Here is an 18825-nt window from a genome sequence, read left to right on the forward strand (position 1 = left end):
GAGCAGATTGTGATGGCCTGGAGACTCGGCAGGAGCAGTTTCGAAACTGCTCGACGAATCGGACGTTCGAGTAGTGCTGTGGTGAGAGTCTCCACCACGTGGTGAAACCAGGTCGAACCACGTACAGACGTCGTGGGTTTGGGCGGCCGCCACTCCTTACAGATGTCGGACGTCGTAGGCTGGGCAGATTGGTAAAACAGGACAGGCGAAGAACTGTGCAGGAACTAAAATCAGACAAGAGTGTCTAAACACGGAGTGCATTGAACACTCCTAACGATGGGCGCCCCGATCCGACGAACCGTGCATGTGCCAATGTTTACACCATGGCATTGGCAACTCTAACTGAAATGGGCACATGACAACCGGAACTGGACGTTGGCGCAGTGGTAGAATGTTACATCGTCTGATGAACTCCCATACCTTCTTCATCATGCCGATGGGAGGCCATGAATCCATCGTCTTTCGGTTGTACAGCTTCTTGACACCTGTACAGTGGGACGGAGACAAGCTGGCGATGGCTCCATTGTGCTCTAGAGAACATTCACGTGGGCATCTATGGGTCCAGAGGAGTTCTTGCAAGGCACCGTGACGGCCAAGGAATATCGTACACTGTTGGCAGACCACATACACACCTACATGACGATCATGTTTCTCAACAGCAGTGGCATTTTTAACAATATAAAGCGCCATGTCACAAGGCCAGGTCTTTGATGGTTCGAGGAACACATTGGCGAGTTCCCATTGACATTCTGGCCCCTCAACAGACCAGATCTGAACCCGATCGAACACATCTGGAATTTGATTGAACGTGAGGGCAGAGCCCACTGCTCTCCCCTCCCTCCGGAATTTAAGGTAATCAGGTGACTTGTGTGAGCAGATGTGGTACCAACTCCCTCCAGCAACCTACCAAGGCCTCGTTGTTTCCATGCCACGACGCATCGCCGCTGTTATCCGTGCCAGAGGGTGAGATCCCGGCTATTACGTAGGTGGTCATAATGTTCTGCCTGATCTCTCTCTCTCTCTCTCTCTCTCTCTCTCTCTCTCTCTGTGTGTGTGTGTGTGTGTGTGTGTGTGTGTGTGTGTGTGTGTGTATGTGTTTGTACGCAGCACATCGTTACTATCAACTTTCGGCGAGGCGCAGCGAGCTGTATTGACGATTTTCCTCGCTGTTCCTTCCTTCCAGAAAAACTCTTCAGAACATGGGCGTCGACAGAAATTGATCCAAGGACGGATAGTGTGCTAATGCCTTTTCTTTTTATGTAACAGATCCGTTGTTTCTCAGAACATGTCACGTCCCGATATAGAAATTTGAGAGAAAGTACGCAATATCTATATTATCTCAACCAATTTATTGCTATCCCGGGTATTTAGATCATTTTGATATCATGTATCTTTTGCATATGTCAAGCACGTATTTTTTGTATTACTAGTGTGAGTACTGATGTTCTGTTCATTTAAAAATATAAATTTACATCCTCATAAGATTAAATCCTGGATATCCATCCGTAAGAAATACAGTCGGATATTATTGAGAAAATATATTTTCAATCATATTACACTGAAAATAGAATATCATAATACAAGCAAAAGTCAAAAACAATCAGGAAACCGTGTCAAATATAAACTAAACATAGCCAAATATGCCAGCTATTAACACATGTTTTGCTTATAAAGCTTCACTTTTCATCAAGTTAATGCACTCATTCCACTGTTTCCATGCCTCCTATTTTTTAATGTTGCTCACCATAGATATAGCTGAACAAAATGTATGTTAAAGGCACTATTTATTTTTATTATTTTTAGTTAAAGTGTAATCCATAAGATTCATCACGAATAATGTAGTAAACTCCTTAAACCAATCTCCAATAGCTGATAGAGGAGCCTAAGGATGTACAAAGATGGACCTCAGATTCGTCATTGTGCAGCCAAACCAACTGAACTGCATTATACATAACTACGACTCCACGTTGCGTCCCGTCTAATTTGAGATGCCACCAACTCCTACAGAGAACATTTTTTTTCTGTTTTAAATTATCACGTTTTTCCCTGTGTTCTCATTTTGACGAATGAATATGAGTCCACAAATGAAGTACAATTGAACAGCCCAACATTGTGGCGTCGTCGCGTGCTTCAGAGTATAAGCAAGCTGTGAAGGGATTTATTTGTCCACAGATAAACAACAAAGTACTGTTGTGATTAAGTTGTACCGTAGAGGGAAGTCGATCCTTATGGAAACTGCGCAGGTACGCTGTGGGCAAGTTTATGTTGCGTTGGGAATTGGCGGCGGAACCAGCGATCCATAATGTTCAAACAGTTCCTTCCCGTAGATCGACAAGGCCTGTATGCAAGGAGAAGTCAGATAAGAGATGGGGAATGTTCTGCAATGGGTCACATCGAACTACTAGACAGCTCCGAAACGACAACTTTGAGAAGGAAGAGGCGGCTTTCCTGTGGCGAACCTGACGATTCAACGTATCCCAATTACATACCGACTGCTGAACCCAAATTTTTGTGGTTGGAAGTGGAGGGATGCAATTTCATTAACTGAAGAGATTGAGATGAATAACATTTATTGAAATATTTATTCGCTGGTTCAACAATTTTGCAAGCTGCAGTGAAAATTTCGTCGTGGCTTCGGGGCCAAGAGCTTGGAAGGCGATGTCGGGTATCGCCGTTTCCAGAGTAATGCCCACAGACCTGTCACCGAGGTCGGTGTAAGACCCACGCACCAGCTACAGTGTCACCAGTTTCTCACACACGGCGGCAACACTGTATGTGGGCTTAACATGGGATGGTCGGACAACTTTAGATGAAGAACATCCAGAAGAGAAATTTCGTTTAAAGTTTCATAAATGCAGTATTAATAAAGCTTTCAGAACTTACTCCAAATACTACCATAACTTTAATCATGCAGACTTGACAAAATAAAATAATTTAAATTAGTTGTGAACCCTCGTGTGTTGTAGTGTACCTTGGATGCGTGTATGTGTAGTTGATTGACTTTGTGTCCACAACGGAAATATCACGCCTATAAACAAATTTAAGAGCAATGCCGTTGACAGCCTACACATAGAGGAATACATTAGATGAGATATCCAGTAATGATGACATTCTGTTCTAGCTTAATTGGGAGGTTGATAACGTTCAATATATAATCCACTAGAATGAAAGCCGGCCTGGGTGGCCGAGCGGTTCTAGGCGCTACAGTCTGGAACCACGCAACCGCTACGGTCGCAGGTTCGAATCCTGCCTCGGGCATGGATGGGTGTGATGTCGTTAGGTTAGTTAGGTTTAAGTAGTTGTAAGTTCTAGGGGGCTGATGACCTTAGAAGTTAAGGCCCATAGTGCTCGGAGCCATTGGAACCACTAGAATGAAAACAACTAAATACTTTGAAATTATTTGTTGTCAGTCAACAGAAAAAAGCAAAAGTATAAAATCAATACAGAACGTTAAATCCTACTCTTAAATTAACTCTGACTCTGAAGAATATCTGTGACTTTCCTCAAAATCTCGACCGTGTTTATCAGACAGACATACAAGGTTGGCTGGTACTGATAAGCCCCAACAAACAGAAGATCTCCACCCTGACTGACACTAACAGGAAAGAGCTCAGAAAACGAGCAAATGGAACGCAACACATTTACTGTGGTTGTTTCCCTATCTGCCCAGCCACGGTGCGTGTATCAGCGATTACAGTGCTGGGAGACGTGTTACTGCAGCGTCGATCCACTAGGTGCCATCCGTCGGCGTGCAGAGAAGTTGCATACCCATAAATTCTGTCGACACAGTGGACGTAATATACCGTTCGAAATCTCCTAGAGCTGAAACTACTTCAGTAACACATAGAACACGCGTCAAGATTTCTGTTTGCTTATAAGTCAGGAAGAGAAACTCAACTTTTACTTGTAAAGGTGACTTAAGTATGCTTCAGACACCATAGAGAAGGAAAGAATCGTCACTCTGCTTACAGAGAAACGACTTAACTCGCTGCTAGTGATGAAATCGACACTTTGCGAATTCTAACAGTGAGGCACTGCACTGACGCACATGTCAGTCTCTAAGTCGATGTGTCCTCTATCGAAACCCGCAGTACAGTCCGACTTTTTCACCACGTCCGCCGGTTTCCGACATGGACCACGGCGTCTGTGTGTGCGGTTCCTGCAATGTATTCCTGCGCCCCTTAAAAAAGCAGTTACTCTCACTAAAGGGGCCATGAAGCTGCTAGCCAATCGCTTGCAGTTCATACCCCATGTAAAACACTGTTCTAGAACATCGTAAAACATATCCTCCGACTAAGGACTCCACCAGTCAAACTCATTTCTCTGCCTTTTGAAGAAAAACATGGCTCGCAGTCTCCCGAGAGAAAATCTGCGAAGTGTCAATTCATGTCCACCGTTCGTGGCCCGTTGTGCATCCCTTCCTGTTAAAAGGTTGATTCCATCCCCTGTAAAATGCTATCACTCTCCACCTCCGGCCTCCAGCGCCTAGCTGTGATCACCATTAGGGCTGTGAGGCTGCTGCGTCCACCATATTCTCTTCAGAGCAGTAAAACAACCCTCGCAGTAGAACACGACACAGTGTCTTTTCAAAACCTCCCTCCTGCCAATCGCCACTTTCACAGGATCACGAGACAGTCAACGCTCTCTGCTGTCAGCGCCCAGCTGAAATTAATTCCTATTCATGGAACACTACAGAATATGTTCCTACATGATGGTACCCAGTATTAACCACAGAAATGATCAATTATCCAATAACCCATCGTAAATCTCATATAGACTAAAGTATGGTAGCAAACTGGTATAATATTAGATGTATGGAAACAAAATATTGCCACTCTAAAATTCACAAAATCTCATTTTAAAATAGAAATTTGAAACACGACTCTGTAAGTAGGCTGTTTAGGTTTTTATATTGGTAACGCCACGTAGCGCTCTATATGAATATCACTGGCTGTGCTGTGTGCAGTCTGTGGCTGGGCGGCATTGTTGTAATATTCGCTATTGTAGTGTTGGGCTGTTGGCTGTTAACAGCGCGTGGCGCTGCGCAGTTGGAGGTGAGCCGCCAGCAGTGGTGGATGTGGGGACGTGAGATGGCGGATTTCTGAGAGCGGATGATCTGGACGTGTGTCCATCAGAAACAGTACATTTGTAAGAATGGATGTCATGAACTGCTATATATATTATGACTTTTGAACACTATTAAGACATTGTTTGTTCTCTATCAAAATCTTTCATTTGCTAACTGTGCCTATCAGTAGTTAGCGCCTTCAGTAGTTTGAATCTTTTATTTAGCTGGCAGTAGTGGCGCTCGCTGTATTGCAGTAGTTCGAGTAACGCAGATTTTTGTGAGGTAAGTGATTTACGAAAGGTACAGGTTAATTTTAGTCAGGGCCATTCTTTTGTAGGGATTATTGAAAGTCAGATTGTGTTGCGCTAAAAAATATTGCGTGTCAGTTTAGTGTTGATCAGAATAGGTAAAGAGCAAAATGTCTGAGTATATTCAGTTTTGCTCAGCTGTTTGAAAATCAAATATTGTAAGAGATTTATCAGCACAGTAATTCAATAATTTTTCTAAGGGGACGTTTCGTATGTCGACCCTTAGCTGGGGATACCACACTGGAATCTTTTGATTTTTTTCTTGTAGTTTGTGTAATTAGTGTAGCTATTGTTTATTGCTAGCACGTAATTATAGAGAGAATTTCCCCTGTAGTTGTAGTTTTTCATTGTTGTATAGTAAAACGGTTGTGGCATGCATGTAGATTTGCACCAAATATTTCGCAGCTGCGCCTGCAATTAACTAGATATTATTTTCAGTGCTATGTTAATGTGTTTTCTTATTTTGCTCTTCAAATTGTGCTTTTCTGTGTTATCGTGTGAAATATTGTGACAATAATGGCGTGTGAAAAACGTAACACTAGGCTCCAAAGTAAACTGAGAAATAATAGTGACGACGAGCGTAGCTTATCAGCACCACTGTGTAATGAATTAACAGACATTCAATGTGGTAATTTGGTAATTGTGCATAGGGAAATGGAGCGGGCCGCAAATAATGGCGTAGACAGTGAAACAATTAGTGAACGGGGAAGCATTATCGATCGATCGGTCGGTAACAACTCGCCTCAGGAATCCGAAATGACAGGACACGTTCTCGCAAATGCTGTAGATTCAGTTTTTGAGTCCTCACCGTTTTCTCAAATAGGTCAAGACACATTTTCTGCTTGTCAAAATGTGAATGTTGCCGGTGCAAATTCACTGCCGAAAAGCACTGAGGAACATGTTTCAGACACCAGTGCATTGTTATTACAATTAATACAACAAATGGGACAAACACAGCAAAAGTTAGACACAATGGAACAAAATCTTCGAAAGTTTAACACAATGGAACAAAATCTTCAAAGGTGAGACACCACGCTTGAACAAACACGTGAAGATTTAACTACTGAGTTACATAACATTGAATCGAAATGTCAAAAAGTCTGTAATGACGTAAAAACCCAAATTTTTTAGCATTTCCAACCTCTTTTTTCGCAGCATGAAAATACATTACAGAATCACGAAGCAGCCACAAAAGAACTGCAAACTATTGTTCATGAAAATCATGGGGCCTTGCAAAGTAAGATTGACTCAGTTGCATCTACCAATTCGGTTATGCAACTTGCAATAACTCAGGAAAACTTAAAGGAGGCAGTAGATACTATTTCAACACAAATGGACACTCTGAAATTTGGTTCAGAAAAACACACTGAAGAAAATAGTTCACTATCAGAGAAAGTAACCGAACTTTCGGATCAGTTCACTAACTTATCTACAAAGGTGGATGATGATCTATATGACACAAGACCTGTAGCCTTCACTGACACAGAAGAGTACGAACAAATTAGGAAATCCAAACAAAATCAAAATCAAAATAATACGCAACACCAAAGAGAAATCCAGGAAGTACAAGAACAGTTGACACAGGTAATACAAGAATTACATATTTCAGAGGACACTCGCGCTCCAATACGGGAAGAGGCACATAGAAATACGGAACGGCAACTAAATAATAACACAGGGCACTTCAGAAATTATGAAAGAAATTGGCAAGGTACAGCGAATTTTGAGATGGAACCGCCGAAACGACGTAACAATGACCGACATGCGACTCGCCGACATGATGATTTTGACTATAAGCTGTTTATTACTACACATAAATTCAAAACATTTAAGAATTCCGGCAACGACATTCCTCCACAAGCATGGCTTCATCAATTCTCTCATTGTTTTCCTCCCAACTGGTCATTAGAGCACAGATTAGAATTTATGTGTGGCTATTTAGAGAATGAACCAGCTGTAAGAATGCGATCGGTCATTCACGAGTGTGACAGTGAAGGAGAATTTTACCATGCCGTCCTCTCAGCATACTGGTCTCAAGCCATACAAGACCGAGTAAAACATAGCATCATAATGATGAAACATTTCGAACAATCTGAATTTTCCAGTCTTGTGAAATATTTTGAAGACATGTTGCACAAGAATCAGTACCTGTCAAACCCTTACAGCCCCTCAGAACTCATCCGCATTTGCTTAATCAAATTGCCTGAACATCTACGACATATAATTTTGGCAGGACACTGCAAAGACGACATTGAAGCTTTTCAGGGACTATTACAAGAATTGGAAATTCACACTGACAATCGCGGAATGCGAAAACAGGAGCACAACAATTACAGGTCACATCCGTCACAATTCCGCCATGACAGAAATAATAAATGGACACGACAAGGCTATTCTTACAAGGCAAATCGTGAACAAAACAGACACCACCCATATGACAACCATTGGCAGAGTAGCAATAATTACAGGGAAAGATCACATCTCAGCGGTAATGACTATCACAGAGACAATCAGAGGAGCAGACAATATAGGATCCAAAATAATTGTTATCAAGGGAGACATAATAACTTCAGACACAACAGTCCTCCACCACGTGACAGACAAGAAATTAATTACAGAAATTACCGACATGACGACAGACGATATAATCATAACGACAGACCTGAATTTCATCAGAACTGGCAGGGCCTCCTCGTCAAGGAGAATTTGTAGAAGTTAGTTCTCCCAATCCTAATAACGACGCACGCCAACAAAGACACAGACAATGACTCGCACCGCAGACAGCCACGTGCGCCGGCTGGCTCAGAGATAAATAACATTGACGCTAACCTTGAGAAAAATTCCAGTATTCTTTACCGACGTATACCGCATGATAATTGCGTTGAAATTGAAACTCTGCGTACTAGGAAGAGTAAAAGATTGCACCACATTTCACATGTAAAACCGTTTATTGAGAGGTAATCTGCTTTTTAAGTTAGTCTTTGTCACAAAACTTTTCACTTTACACTACTAGTACGATTTGTCACACTGAGAAACTGTTAACATGCAACAATGTTTTGAAGTTAACTATCCAGTCTAGAACCTAGGGACCATATTTAGACAGTATTTACGAGTGCATTGTTATAGTGAACAGATGACACAGTGTTATTGTGTGTGTACATTCTTGCTTGTTAATTGCACAATTACGTAACGACTATAAGGCTTACATACTTGAACATATACTGCTAATGAGACTTTAATGCAACATTTTGGTTTACTTGAAAATACATTCTTTATTTGAAGTACTTTCTGTGGGATTAAAGATGACTTAGCATTTGGTTTCTTTGACAGCTACACGATTATATCACGACGCTACTAATGAGTGACACAATTAACATTATTGCTTTTGCGCTGTATCTGTTTTACATCTGCACAGTTTTTCTGAATTCTTCTGGAAAGTAAAACATGTTTTAGTAGTAACTTTTGTGGTATAGCTACAATGAGACAGCCTTTTCCATAGCACAACAATACGTTACAGCACAGTACCCTCTTCATCACAGCAATAAGCGTAATAACTAAGATATCTATACGCAAAGCATTTCACTTTTGTTTATGAGGAGGTGAGTACATTGACTTCAGCAGAACTTTGCTTACAGAGGACGATAACTACAACAGTTCCACAGAATTATCTTACAGCAAGACGCACATTTAGCACTACAGGACACGCATTTGAGTGATTAATTTTGTACTTAAAACATTTATTTTTAAAGATTTTTTAATTACATTGATACAACAGTTTTCTGTGATACATTTCATTCCATTGCTGTAATCTGTAACACCTGAGGGTATAATTACATTAATCCTCAGGGGGTACACGCTTACTTTGTGTACCATGCGTGATGACTGGGTGTTGTGTGACGTCCTTAGGTTAGTTAGGTTTAAGTAGTTCTAAGTTTTCGGGGACTGATGACCATAGATGTTAAGTCCCATAGTGCTCAGAGCCATTTGGACCATTTGTGTACCATGTGTTTGCCAAACTCAAGGAGCCCTAGCTAATATGGTATTTGCTTATACAACTTTACACATTGGTACTATATTTGTCTAACACTGAATTACACAGCTATCTGATTATTTAACAGAGAAACAAAAATTTTTTTACTACATCAAAGACACATGTTTACACAATTACTCAGTTGGATAACTTCACACTTATGAAACAGTATTTTGTCTGTACTTTGTGAACTGTTCATATTTTTACGGAACCATTGTGACACTATGAGAGCTTTGAATGATGTATTTGGTAAGGAATCGTGATTTTTAAAGTACGTTTGAAGTAGAATTGAAATGAGCAGAGAATATTTTTTAGGGTTTGAAATTATTGCAGAAAGCTATGACGTTTTTGAGATTTGGCTGAAGTTTTATGATGTTATTATTACGATGACAATGTGAATTATGCTGTTGAGGTATGTTTATGATCAATAAGCTGATGCTATATGAGGAATTTGATTATGCTATCTATTTATTATGATGAAATATTGAAGTGTCGACGAATATATATATATATATATATATATATATATAGGTAATAAGGTAAGGAATAATGACTAGTGGTTAGGGACTCTGACTTGTGAAATAGCGTGTTGGAAACCAAGAATCGTACTTTAAGAGTTACGAAATGTGTGTAAATGCGTGAATGTATCACAATGCCGGCGAAAATTTTTTAACACTTATATTTATAGGATTTTGTTTCTACAAATTTGTAAAGCAATTTCTCGACCTGTGAAATTTTTATATGAGACTGTCACTGTAGCGGAAACTCCTGTCGTAAATATTTCGGTAAGAAAGTTAAGTGACCTTCACATAATGCGTCATGGGCGCCCAACTGTGCTACCTGCCTGGAGAAGAAGCCATTAGGTGGAGAAAAAAAAAAGGAGACCATTAACCTCAATATTGACATTCCTTTGTAGAAAGCATCGCAAATACGACACTTTCTGATATTTACTGAAATGACTAGTGAAACGATGAGAAACATTTCACATCTATTGTCTTTATAGATGAGAGATTGCACATTTTGTTTAATATCTAGTTTCTAGCTGCACTGCAACATTGGTTAAAATAAAATTCAGTAGATGTACTAATATTGTTATTTTATGCCTACAGATCCAGTAAATAATCATTTCATGATCTACTTCCAAGAAAACGAGGGAACATAAATAGACATTTCCCTTCACAGGAATTGCATAAATATTTTTTTTACGATTTGGTGACTTGTCTGTTAGAGTAAGTTCTTGTGATGCATCACTCTAGTGTTAAGTTCTGACGTAGGTATTAGACATGGCCTTCTTTACTGTAATATTTTTTCTGCTTGAACTTTGTCATGTTTAGGTATAAGTTATAGCATTTGCTGCTGCTGTTTGCCAGGCATAGCGCTATTGAATTTCACTTTGTATTAGTCTGTTAAGCCAGTTTTACTACTGATTTATTTTTCTTGTTGCTGCACATTGGTTCATATTAGTTGTAATGTTGCATTTGCTCTGCTAATTTAGATATACTGCTGCTTTCTTTGCCAATTTGCATATTTTTGTGATTCCTGTTTCTGTTAATTTGTTGTGTGTTGCTGTATTGCCTCTTCCCTTAGTATATATATCTGAGCTCAGTAGATTTAAGTTAGCTTAAGAGGGGGTAGACTATATAAGAAACTAACTGTGATGAACTGGAAGAAATGCATTGAGAAGCTATAAGAAAATGGTTTGGCCGAATAAGTAGTGTACAGAGGAGAATAACTATTTTGACAGAGGATGTGAATAGAATGCAGAAAGCATACTTGGATAGGGTTTCTTTGGTGGAAACAAATGTTGAAATAAGAGGAAAGATCCATGGAATGAAGTTTTGGGTTGGACTGCAGCACCAAACGTTACACTGAAAACAAACCCTGTCCCTTCCTTTTGTGTTATTCCACTATGTTTTTGTGTACCCTTGTGTATTTGTATTCTTCCTGTCTTTGTGTGTTTATCTGATGAGAGTTATGTTGTAGAATTTTTCTAATGCTATGTTATTTACTTTGTATAGATGTTTAAACATTCTGTTCTGTTTTAATGCTCATATGTGAAGTAGATGTTTCAAACGTTATTCTGATCTTTTATGTATGTACTTATGTCACAATTCCTGTAACACTGATGTATACGTTATTTCGATTCTTTTGTAAAGCCTGTATTACTAAAAATGTTATCTGTATTGTTATGTTCTTTAACGATGTATTTTGTAGCTTTGTTATTGTATTCTCATGTTATAAAATTGTAATTGACACCAGTTCATCAAATTAAGTAACTTGTAAGCATTCATTTCACTGCACACATTTCTGTTGGTCGTAATATATGCACAATATGTGAACAAAAAGAGGACTGTTAGTGTTTGGACATGTATTAATAACTCAGCAAGGGACTGATTAACAGCATTGCTGGTTCTAAGGACATTTCAGAAAAAAAAAATTTGTGAGTGCACAAGTGGTGGTTCATGGACTTGCTATATTGTCCGCAAGACTCATCGATGGTGATTGTGTACCTGCACAGTAGCAACAGATGGCTGCTGGCCATCTCTATGAGGACTACGGTGGGTCTGCATCTTTGATGGCTCACTAATACCATTATTTCTACAAGGACTACAGTGGGTCTGCATCTTTGATGGCCCACTAATACCATTATTTCTACAAGGACTACAGTGGGTCTGCGTCTTTGATGACTCACCAATACCATTATTTCTACAAGGACTACAGTGGGTCTGCATCTCTGGTGGCCCACCAATACCATAATCTCTACCAAGACTACAGTAGGTCTGCTCAGTGATGACCTACCCACCAATATTCTTCAAAACTTCGACTGACTCTGCTGTGGGTTTGCTCTGTTGTGGCCCATTACTTGTCTGCATGTCAAGAGTCAGCACTGTCTTTCCGTTGGAAGGACAACACTACTTCTTCAAGACCGCATGGAAATCCACTACTTCTGTGTGCAATTTCTTTTACTAATGAGACTTTGTGAAAAAAAACTGTAGTTACTATTATGATGAATGATCAGGACTGTCTTTATGGACTGAGAGAAAATTTTAGCTTTTGACCATCATTGTATCAATAAGTGAGTGCATTTGATTTCGTTGTTACTGTAATTATGAAATTTTTTTTCAAATCTGTATTGGCCACTGCCCAAAACAATTTGTAAAATTTTTTGTGGGGAGCATGGGGGCTATGTAAGTAGGCTGTTAAGGTTTTTTTAATGGTAACGCCACGTAGCGCTCTGTATGAAAATCACTTGCTGCGCTGTGTGCAGTCTGTGGCTGGGCGGCATTGTTGTAATATTCGCTGTTGTAGTGTTGGGCTGTTGGCTGTTAACAGCGCGTAGTGCTGCGCAGTTGGAGGTGAGCCGCCAGCAGTGGTGGATGTGGGGAAGTGAAATGGCGGATTTCTGAAAGCGGATGATCTGGACGTGTGTCCATCAGAAACAGTACATTTGTAAGAATGGATGTCATGAACTGCTATATATATATATTATGACTTTTGAACACTATTAAGGTAAATACATTGTTTGTTCTCTATCAAAATCTTTCATTTGCTAACTATGCCTATCTGTACTTGGTGCCTTCAGTAGTTTGAATCTTTTATTTAGCTGGCAGTATTGCGCTTGCTGTATTCCAGTAGTTCGACTAACGAAGATTTTTGTGAGGTAAGTGATTTGTGAAAGGTATAGGTTAATGTTAGTCAGGGCCATTCTTTTGTAGGGATTATTGAAAGTCAGATTGCGTTGCGCTAAAAAATATTGTGTGTCAGTTTAGTGTTGATCAGAATAGGTAAAGTGCGAAATGTCTGAGTACGTTCAGTTTTGCTCAGCTGTTTGAAAATCAAATAATGTAAGAGATTTATCAGCACAGTAATTCAATAATTTTTCTAAGGGGACGTTTCAACTCTAAATGTTATCATTATTCAAGTCCGCGGCGTCTTCTGTCCAGCTGGTCCCACCGGAGGTTCGGGTCCTCCCTCCGGCATGGGTGTGTGTGTTTGTCCATGGCACAATTTAGGTTAAGTAGTGTGTAAGCTTAGGGACTGATGACCTTAGCAGTTAAGTCCCATAAGATTTCACACACATTTTTTTGTATTCCTTTTTGCCTGATACATTTACTGCATTTTTATATTTTCTCCTTTCATCAATTAAATTCAATATCTCTTCTGTTACCCAAGGATTTGTATTAGCCCTCATCTTTTTACCTTCTTGATCCTCTGCTACCTCCACTATTTCATCTCTCAAAGCTACCCATTCTTCTTCTACTGTATTTCTTTCCCCCATTCTTGTCAATCTTTGCCTAATGCCGTACTTGATGCTCTCTATAACCTCTGGTTCTTTCAGTTTATTCATGTTCCATCTCCTCAAATACCCACCTTTTTGCAGTTTCTTCAGTTTTAATCTATAGTTCATAACCAATAGATTGTGGTCAGAGTCCACATTGCCCCTGAAAATGTCTTACAATTTAAAACCTGGTTCCTGAATCTCTGTCTTACCATTATATAATCTATCTGAGACCTTCAGTATCTCCAGGCTTGTTCCATGTATACTACCTTCTTTTAAGATTCTAGAACCAAGTGTTAGTTTAAGGTATGCTCTGTGCAAAATTCTACCAGGCGGCTTCTTGTTTCATTCCTTACTCCCATTCCATATTCACCTACTACTTTTCCTTCTCTTCCTACTATCGAGTTCCAGTCACCCATGACTATTAAATTTTCGCCTCCCTTCACTATCTGAATAATTTCTTTTATCTCATCATAAATTTCATCAATCTCTTCGTCATCTGCGGAGCTAGTTGGTACATAAACTTGTACTCTGTGTTAGGCATGTGATTCGCGTCTGTCTTGGCTAAAATAATGCGTTCACTACGCTGTTAGTAGTAGCTTACCAGCTCTTCTATTTTTTTATTCATTATTAAACCTACTCCTGCTTTACCCTTATTGCATTTTGTATTGATAACTTTGTATTCCCCTGACTAGAAGTATTGTTCCTCCTGCCACCGAACTTCACTAATTCTCACTATATCTGACTTTAACCTATCCATATCCCTTTTTAAATTTTCTAACCTACCTACCCGATTAAGGGATCTGACATTCCACGCTCCGATCCGTAGAACACCAGTTTCCTTTCTTCTGGTAAGGACGTCCTCCTGAGTAGTCCCCGCCCATCCGGAATATTTTACCCAAGAGGACGCCATCATCGTTTAAACATATAGTAAAGCTGCATGCCCTCAGGAAAAGTTACTGCTGTAGTTTCACCTTGCTTTCATCCGTCCGCAGTACCAGCACAGCAAGGCCGTTTTGGTTTATGTTGCAAGGCCAGATCAGCCAATCATTCAGTCTGTTGCCCCTGCAGCTACTGAAAAGATTGCTGCCCCTCTCAAAAGATATCCCTCCGTTGTGGTTGCACCTACAGTACAGCTATCTGTATCGCTGAGGCCCGTAAGCCTCCGCAACAATGGCAAGATCCATGGTTTATGGGGTGAGGACAGTGCTACTACGAACTAGGCATATCCCATAAGCGACGAGATGTTAGTCCCACCACACCTGCGTCGTGTTTTTTCCAGGTTTGTGTGATTAGAGTCTTCGTAGTATTCATTTCAAAACAAACATCTCAACTGGTGACAAAATAATCCGTGGGTGTATTGACGGCTTTTGGTGTATAAATGGCACAACATTTCGGCGACGGACCTTTCGCCTTCTATGCCCTTTGGACAATACCAGGGTCGAGAATACCTGTGGACTTGTTTGCCATCAAAGTTGCCATGAGAAACTGAAAAACTACTTTTTGACTGAAATTTCACAAGCTATATTTCAGCGTTACTCATTTCTTGCATTTAATTTCAACTGCAGTTACATACGAGAAACTTTATCTGAAGCACGCAAAAATGTTAAGTCCAGACTGCCAGATTGGCACTTAACACTTCGTTTAATTGTCCGAATCTGTTACAAGCAGTACCGTATGCAGAAGGAACACTTATGCAGACTCGATTTCGTCCCCTCACCTGCGCCTCCTGTGTGAAAAAATAAAAGCATTGTACTGTGACTCAAGTAATTGTAAGTGCACTAACCAGCTAACTAATTTTTTCATTCCGTCCATGATGGAATAAGAACTAAGGTTCAGAATTATTAATTTTTTTGCTTTTAAACAAATTCCTCCTTCAACTGTATTACTTTTTCCTGGGCTCAAATTGTACTGCGATCGAGATCAGAATAACAACTGGGCTGATCGTGGCTACAAGATATGGGAATATGGTGGTTATTGTGGTACATCCATGTGTTTATCTAGACTCTAAGCTGGTTTCGTGTGAGAGTTCTAACGTGTGGATTCTAGATTGTTCAGAGTGCCCTACACAGATGTCTGCAGATGGGATCACATGATTGTGAAAGTGATCGCAATACGACTAGAACAACAGAATTATATTGGGGCCAATAAGACAAAATGGTGAACACAGGACAGAAGTAACGAAGATCTGTAAAACAGCAAAACAAAAAATAAAATAAAAACGAGATGCAACGACGAGTAGACGTAGAATTATGTTTTACGGCCACCTGGTTTGGATGGGTGAAAGTATATGCAAGAGAGTTTTTGAACATAGCAACCACAAAAATGTCTCTGGTGCAAGTGGCTCCGAAAAATCCGAAGTGACCTGAAATAGATAACGAATTAAGAACATGAACTTTCAAACAGAGACACGTTTCGAAAGAAGGTATCATATTATTATCTACAGAGAAAACTAAGAAAAGAGAACTGGAGCAAAGTGGTCGAAAGTTCGAAAACAACAGTACGTTGACAGAATGAAAAATCATCGGAGGTCCCGGAAATTAAATGAAAAGTAGTTATTCACGTAATCAACAGGAGGCCGAAATCGAGTGGAGATGAACAACGAAATAAATAACACAACTGATATGAAAGTGTATTCGCATTAGAATTACGTAATATTATTTTTATTCACCAACAATCCATCAAACCACATATAACTATAAAATTCAAAATGACCAATTTCATAATACTGCCGTCATCACATCTGTCGCAGAATAGAGAAACACTAATCAGACAATAATAAGTCCTTTGTCTGACAGCCATAACATGCGATTAAAAGTCTTCTGATAAATTTGTCTTCGTCAAAGAGTTTGTGTTAACTGATGCCTAACAAGAGGTAATAAAGGGCTGAGGGTGTCATGCGCTTACACGTAAACAGGCCATAACCAGTAAAAGGCGTTAGTGCTGAGGTACATAAGTAATCAACATCATAGATTTAATAATTTAAAATAGAATATTCCTAGCTATCAATTAAAATAATATCACGTGGCAAAAATACATGTCTAACAATAAAACATGATGTAAAAATACAGTCCGTGGAAATAAAATCCACACACGTCTTAACCTGCTATTAAGCATGGATTCTGTTTCTGCATATTTCAGTTTACATTGTTTTATTGTCAGACATATATTTTTGCCATGTGAAACCATTTTAATTAATAGCAAGGAATATTCTAAGCTGTTGAATATGTAATGCTGATTACTTATGTACCTAAGCTGTAGCGTCCTCTACCGGCTATGGCTTCTATATGTACAGGAACTGGACAGTATCAGGCCGTCTTTGTCCCTTGTTATTTATCATCGTGTTTAGGTTATTTGTAATTGAAACTTGTTTCAGAAGCCTTTTAATGGTATGTTGTGACTGTCAACAACGTGTGTTCTAACATTTTCTATGTATTTGGGTCAGCCAATTGGACTTATTATTGTCACATTAGTGTTTCTTCCATTTCGTAACAGATCTGATGAAAGCATTAAGGTGAAACCGGTCACTGTGAATTAATTATACAGTTACATGAGACCCAGATGGATGTTTAAGAATAAACTGCCAAAGATGACTGTGGACCTTATGTCTTCAATTGATTGCTAATGTGATAAGGATATCTCACACTAGATGATTTTCAGTAGTGGAATGGGATGTTCACCATGCATGGAAAAAGGAACACCGTGAGTATGATGTAGACTAAGTTGGTACGTGTGTAGTATAACAACGAACTTTGTTACCATATTATGTAGAAGGGAATTACTCCAGCTCTAATGGCTAAAACCGAGTAAAATAATTTTAAAACACGAAACTGTGTGCGTTCTACCACCCATCAACGTCTTTTGTCTGTAAAACACTGCATTTGTACACGGTCGATCTTCGAAGGATATCTAATCTAAACGTCAGAGAAAAACAATAACAATTTTTACAACACAGTTACTTCTGCTTTTGGGGTACAAGCAAACAATTTCTAACTGCATTGAAACACGGATATAGTTTCAACGAAATGATTTGCTTTTGGTCAAACAATGCTTTCTGTCTACGACTATATCTATACTATTCCACAGCAGTTTTGTGTCCAGCAACGAAAGCGAGCACATATGGCTCCTACAGCGTGGCATAATTTATAAAGGATTGTACTGGATGCAGTAAGCTTTCTGGTTTTAATTCTAACGCTTCCACGTTTGTGCTATCTTTCAGACCGGCTGTATCCGCCGTTTAGTTACAGGACAATTGTGTATCACATCGACCCCTATTCCGCTTAAAACTGGAATACAAGACCGAAATTGGCCAGTCGTACAAGATACAGAGTGTGAGGGTGAAACGTCCCCTTTGAAAAATTGTACAGGACTGTCCTTAAACTGACATACAATATTTTTAGCGCAACGCAATCTGACTTTCAAAAATCCCTACAAAAGAATGGCCCTGACTAACATTAACCTATATGTTTCACAAATCGCTTACCTCACAAAAATCTTGGTTACTCGAACTACTGCAATACAGCGAGCACCGCTACTGCCAGCTAAATAAAAGATTAAAACTACGGAAGGCACTAACTACTGATAGGGATAGTTAGCAAATGAAAGATATTAATAGAGAACAAACAATGTATTTACCTTAATAGTCATAATATATATAGCAGTTCATGACAAATTACAAAACTCCGCCATCTCTCTCCCCACATCCACCACTGCTGGCGGCTCACCTCCAACTGCGCAATGCTACGCGCTGTTCACTTCCAGCTGCCGCTGCCCAACACTACAATGGCAGACAACAATGCAAACTAGACACAGACTGCACACAGCACAGCCAGAGATTTGTATACAGAGGTGGCGTTACCAATAAAAAAACCTAAACATCCTACTTACATAGCCCCCATGCTCCCCACAAAAAATTTTACAAATTGTTTTGGGCAGTGGCCAATAATGATTTGATAAAATTTTTCATAATTACAACAACAAATATATCAAATGCACACACTTATTGATACAATGTTGGTCAAAAGCTAAAATTTTCTCACAGTCTATAAAGACAGTCCTGATTCATCACAGTAAAATTACAGTGTTTTTCTTTTTTTTTCAAAGTCTGAACAGTAAAAGAGAATGCACACAGAAGTAGTGG

Source organism: Schistocerca serialis, chromosome 6 (assembly GCF_023864345.2).
Source record: "Schistocerca serialis cubense isolate TAMUIC-IGC-003099 chromosome 6, iqSchSeri2.2, whole genome shotgun sequence".
In the NCBI taxonomy this organism is placed as follows: Eukaryota; Metazoa; Arthropoda; class Insecta; order Orthoptera; family Acrididae; genus Schistocerca; species Schistocerca serialis.